A 6,477-nucleotide genomic window follows, 5' to 3' on the forward strand; every position below is an offset into this window, starting at 1 on the left:
GTGCAGGGCTGGCCAAGCATGGCCCCAGATGGCTGATGTCTGTGCAGTCTTTCCAGTTCAGCCCTTAATAAGATAAATCCCTCAAATTACTGGGCTTAATTGGATTGATGATCTTCATGCAGCTCTTCAGGTGCTGCTGGTTTAAAGAGACTTGGAGCAACCTGCAGACACGCCAGCCAGAACCAGGATGGGACACCCTTGGTACAGAGCAATGACTTCTAGAAGTCTAGAAGATATCCTTCTAAAATCGTTTAATCATTCTTGTCTATCTAGGAAGACGACAGCACATAATGCATCTGCAGTAAATGACATCCTTTGTGAGAGAAATGTGTTCTGGAGTAAGAGAACAGGTTTTTGTGTACAAAGTTCAATAAGTGACAAGTCAAATAAATGTACACCACTCTTTACATTCCTTTGGTCCCATGCATACAAGTGCATTTTTTGCATGCTGGCTGGAACATGGAGACCCACTTCCACACACAGATGCTCTTGTGTTGCTCTGTGAATAACAATCAGTGTGTTGGATGTCCTTGAAAGCTCCCATACAGCCACTACACGCAAACCACAGCGAGGAAAGCAAGCCAGATCATTCTGTTTTTAATGGATGGAGTTGTTTGTCTTTAATCGCAGAGCACGTGGTACACAGCAGTTAAATAGCAAAAGCTGATTTGTCAAAGCAGTTTTTACATAATAATCTCATTAAAAACTACCTAATAGAAACCAGAAATTGATAACTAGTCTTCTAATTATATGATTATCACAATGGCACAGAGTCGTAAGAAAAGAGAAATCCATTTTTTTTGTTGTTTTCTTGTAAACAGTCCATGGGCAGAGCTCCTGGCTGTGAGGCGTTGAGTAATAATAAAAGGAATTTCTGACTCGCTCAAGCTCTCTTTTTATTACAAGAAGGCAATTTCGTGGAAGGCTGCTTCCCCGGGCTCAAGGGGATGTCTCTCGATCACAAGTGCCTCTCTGCTGTCGGTCTGCATGGTGAATGTGCGATCAGAGGGCCAAGTGAACAATACTGGCAAGAACTGTGGCTACTGTCCCAGAGGGCCTTGGTTTTGACCAGACTCCCCTTTTGTTTGGAATTTTACTTATTTGAATTATTTTTGGCAGTTTACTGCTTCTTAACTCTGTTGCTTAAAAAAAAAAGCCAATGCATTCGTTGCTCATTAATGGGGAGCTGCAGTCCGAATTTCCCAGACCGGTTATTAAACCTTGACGACAAAATTAATTCATTGCCATTATAGAAAAAATTGTACAATTGTTGAATTAAGGACACAATCGTGAACTTTGTGAGAGTGTTGTGAGATACCATGTGGCCGCAAAGCTTATGGGAAAAGCGAGAGTTCCCACGACTTGCGATGTGATGCAGCCCTTCGTGCTCACTAGTCACTGTAATGGGATGTATGAGCAACTTAAGTACAGGTTGTGCAGCAGATATTTCACCACAGAAAGTTGTTTGACGTGATCTGCATGCAGAGTTAAGGAGTAAGTTCCATTTATCGGCAAAATTGTGTAGAAAATGAGAACAATATTTCTATTGGATTAAAAGAGATGTATTCACAACCCTGCTTGTTAAAATTGTAATGGGGCCACATCACTTCACCAGAAAGTTTGTTGCCTCGTTCTGAATTACAGAACATGGCACTGTGCATATCTGCAAATTTCATCTAATTTGTGATGTAGATTGATTACTTTTATTGTGATTGAAGTGCACTCATCAATGCTGATTTTCCTAACCCAGAAATATAATAGCGTTGCAGTTCCCCTTTAACGAATGTGAGTGGGGGCAGGGGTTGTCAGCTGTCATGCGGTGAAGGGGGGGTGGCAGATCGCCCTCCAGTTTAACCTGCTCTCGAACCCTGAACTGCAGAGCTGAGGCGTGGATACGGCGGATATATTGGCTGAGGTTGCGCAGCCCCGTGACATCCGGGAGCACACAGAGAAGAAAACATGTCTTGACCATCGCCTTAGCGGACTGACCCTGGTGCCGAAGGTCATGTTCATAATTAAGAGGAGCTGGAACAAAGGCAGTGTAAACACCAGACTGACCCCGCCTTGGCTGGGCCACACTGCCCCCTGGACACAGGAAACAGCATCACAGCCCCTGACTCTCTTTCAGCATTACTGAGCGCCTCAAAGGAATCTCTTCCCAGGCCAGAGATAACACTGTCATTATTAGTCAGTACAAAGTTTTCACATTCATGTTTACTGTACAGGTCGTTAAGACCTCAACTGGAGGGAAAGAGAAGGTGTAGAGAAAACGGGCTCTGCTCAGACGTGCAGCTGTTCTGGAGAGCGGACCGGGCTGGAGCTATGAAGATCAACCCTCCAAATTTCCAAATGGTCCGCCCAAGGCCACAAAGCCAGGTTAAAACACGTTTCTCCCTTTCATTTAGAACTTCTGTTGTTTAATGCTGTTGGTTGTGGAAAATCGCTGACGTACATAACAAAACAGATCCCACAAGATTTACTTTGCGCTTTAGGGACAGGGCAGCGTGCACAAAACTTAGCATCACCTCAACTAAACGTAAGACATACAGTATTAAAATAGCTTAGCTAATGATTGTATCTTCCATGGTGTTTTTAAAAGTACATCGCAACATTTCCATTCATTTTTTGGCTTATTGTCTAAACATGATCACTGTGTTTTCTGTAATGCTTTTAAAGAATTGTCATGATTTCAATTCCTTCTGGTTGAGGCTATGCTGCCCTGAACAAAACAAGGTGATTTACTCCCCAGAATGCCTTATTGTTCTCCAGAGCAACCAGTCAGGCTACTAGTACAAAACAGCAATGCCCTGCATGAGCCACAGGGACAGATAAAGCAGCAGGAAGAGTGAGAAGGAAAAAAACAAAGGATGTGAAAGGAGAGAGTGAGTATGCAGGTCTATACATTCAGTGAGCTGAAGTCTCTGCAAGGAGAGATAACAGTCTATTACCAAGGCCTGAGCCTTTCTGCAGTTTGCAGTTTCTGTACCGAGATCGCAGCCCCTGATCTAGAGACTGAAAAAAAGCCACAACATAGTTAAAAGGTTAGCTGCAGAGGTTCTGAGACTGGAACGACACAGAGTGTAAAAAAAAGTCAGCTGACTAGAGAGACTAGAGTAGAATTGACTACTGTGCTAAAAACACCTGGCAGTTTCTGCTCAGATCATTCTATGAAAACAATTTGCTTTTTATTAATTTTTATACTGTCAAATACATAATGTCTATACAGTCAAAGGAATGCAGTGCTCCTGTGAAATTCTGTTATTTTAATCAGAAGTGCATTAGAATGAAATAACTATGCTTTTGTCTTTTGTCTGATATATCTATATGTGTCTGTATATCCTTATATTGATTTCTTGAAACTGCTTAACCCCCCAAGACTTATTCATTGGTAAGCTCTTCAGGCTCAGTGTTTCTCAGGGTGGTAATGTTGCTCCCAGTGACAGCAGTATCTCCCCTGATCTGCTCAGATCTGCTCTCACAAGCTCAGCAAGGCTAGACCAGGTCAGGACTGGGATGGAAGGCCTCTCAGGAAATAAAAGGTGCTGCTGTAAGTTAAACAAGCGCTGTATAATTGCAAATAATTCTTAATGTTTTTTTGCTTCCGCGTAATGTTCTGCGGGCGTCTAAATTAAATGTCTCCTACCGCTTGTCCGCCCAGTCTAGAATGTAGATCTGCGGTGGGCCTAATAAAAGTTCCTCTGATATATCATTAATTTCATCTCCCCTTGAGCATTCAGCCATTTCTCTGTTTTCTGTTCACAATTCAAATACACCATCTCTCTCTTAAATGCCTACCACCTGCAGTTCAAGACCGAACCTTTAATGGGGGCCTTTATTAAAAGCCTTCTGGAAATCTGAAGAGATCATATGCTTTATCGTTGTTACCATTGCTTGTTAGGAGAATTCTATGAAATTTGAGTAAAAGCTATCTTTCTGAAATCCATGCTGAGCACCCTCTATGATCACATTGTCAATCAGATCATCCAGTAATTTACTTGTTATGGTCACATCCATAACCTTACATGTACAGGAACTGAGTCTTGCTGAAATATAAGAACTTGGATTGAGATGTTAATGCATTATCACAGACACGTAAGTATAAACAGTTGGGGCTTCCTCTTTGCCAAACAAAATGGAATGCTGTTGACTTATGGTCCGAAGTATTTCAGGAGCCAGAGAAATGTTTCAAATGCTTTGCCTCAGTGTCGTCCAGGTTTTCGCAGCTGGAGCAGTAGAGCTGTGTAAACCTGCTGTACTCAAAGCAGCAGAGCACACTTCTGACACCACGCTGCAGTCGGGTCGTGGGAGTGGGAACAGGGCAGCAGCAGCTACAGAACATTAAACTGAACTCCAGGCGTTTACTGCTGTGTTAGGGGGGGGGCCTTTGGAGGCCTAACGCCTTTGATCCAAACCCAAACGTCAGTCATGAATCTTGTGGAGTGGACATGCTGTCTATCATTGCGCAGCAGAATTCACCAGGCGGTGGATTATTCAACCACAAATAGGCTAGTTTAGCTGGGACTAGACTGTGGTGAGACAGGCCCGTTTTACCTTCCTGATGATGAGATGTTACAGTAGTGATCCTGCTCCATATGGGAGGAACTTTAGACTCTGTGTTTGGTGTCTGTGCTGGGCTGAGGGGCCAAGGGTGTGAAGCTGCGTTCAGTGGGATCGTTGGTTTTATTACAGAATCCCCCCCCCCCTTAAAAGTACATGGTCAGCTACCAACTGTTTCAAAACTGCCGCGGAAAAGCAACAGCGAAAAGGCTGTCTCAGAGTCCAAAGACACTTGCGGTGTACAGAGCTGACTGAGCCGGTACTGCTCGGCTGCTGTGAAACAGCACTGCCCGGAAGATTTTCTGTGAGGTTAGGCCACGGAATTGGGACAGCGGAGCCGTCTAGCTGTGACCAGGTGCTGGAGTGCGGAACGCCTAGCAGGCTGGTGTGGGGAGAGATAGTTTAATTCAGCGCAGTGTAAACTCCGGAAGGACCCTGCGGGGTTTTATCGAGTGAGGAGAGGGACGCGTCTCTGTAAACACGCTGTTCTGATTACACGATTGCCGGTTATTTTTAGTGAGACTTCCTTCCCGTGCTGACAGCCGGTCTTGTTTTGTCAGGTGGGATGAGAACTGAGAGCTGGCAGCCCGTTCTGAAATTGCACTGCCTAAGTACTGCTGTTCGAGCCCAGTCTGATAGCAATCACCATCAGATTCTGTGGGGAGCTTAGTAAAACACATTACTGATTTGGAATATCCCAGTCTTGGTGCAGGAGAGCCATAGTCTTTGCAGTTTCATTCGAAAACTTAGATGATCAGTGAGTATAGATCTGGAAGCATGCTGACTTCCTCTAATTAAACAATTAATTGGTCCAGTTAAGTCAATTCCAAATACAAAAAAAAACACCAGCTCTCCAAGGCCGGTACTGGACACCTCTGACTTAACCAGTGACCAAAAGATCAAAAGCAATTTAACACGCATCGAGGGAAAAACTAAAGCTATCAGCCAAAGCCTGAGCTGCCATTTGAAAGATGAAAAGTATAGTTACTTTGGATTTAGAAATGTGCTGCACATCTTATTATATATGTATATACTGTACATATAATGTAATTTTTTTTCATTTGTATTCATCCTGTTGGAAAAAGGCTGGCTCTTTCCATACAGGTGTCCAGATGGCTGGACAGACAGTTTTCGTATTGTGCCACAGAGGCTGGGGAGGTCAGGCCTTCAGCTTGTATGGGGCAGTTTTCACATACAGTAGGAGACAGACAGAAGTGGGAAATAGCCTGGTGGCCCTGAAAGGGACCAGAGCAATGTCGAGTCACACAAAGCAGCCAAGTCTGATAATGCTGACAGAAAATGTGGGTCTTTCACCCTTTTAATTAATGGGAAGCTTTGAGGAGAAAATGCACCTCTTCTGAAAATATGTGCTTTGCAAAATATATAAATAGCGCTGTTTTTAAAATATTCAGAGCCTAACACAATCCAGGCCTACATAATAAAGAGCGTTGAGTGGCTGATAAAAGGCCCATCAACATCCTTCAGATCCCATGGCTCTGCAGGTTGCATGTCAGCTGAACACTTGGCATTTAAAAGCAATGAGCCAATATGCCTTTGGAATATATTAAGGCTTGTGGAAATAAGTTCCTTTAAAAAATTGCCTGAATGTTTTTTTTTTGTGACCATAATAGCTCGGAAATATGATTATGGATGGAAACCTCTTTCATTTGCTTCCCATTGTGACACTTGGTTGTCAGTTCGAATAGGACTTCAGCAGCGATAAGGACAGGCAGTTCAGAAGAATGACAGAGAAGAGACAGAGATTCAGAACTGACATTGGGAAATTGGCACAAAGCAAGCCACGAGGAACACAGTGCAATCCTAGGATTGGTATCCTTACAGCATATCTAGAACAGAACGGCTCATCAGAACATACACAGCAGAAAGCTCTGGAAGGAAATGTCTCCAATGCACTGACAA

Source organism: Atractosteus spatula, chromosome 20, assembly GCF_055471065.1.
Source record: "Atractosteus spatula isolate fAtrSpa1 chromosome 20, fAtrSpa1.hap1, whole genome shotgun sequence".
Classification (NCBI taxonomy): Eukaryota; Metazoa; Chordata; class Actinopteri; order Semionotiformes; family Lepisosteidae; genus Atractosteus; species Atractosteus spatula.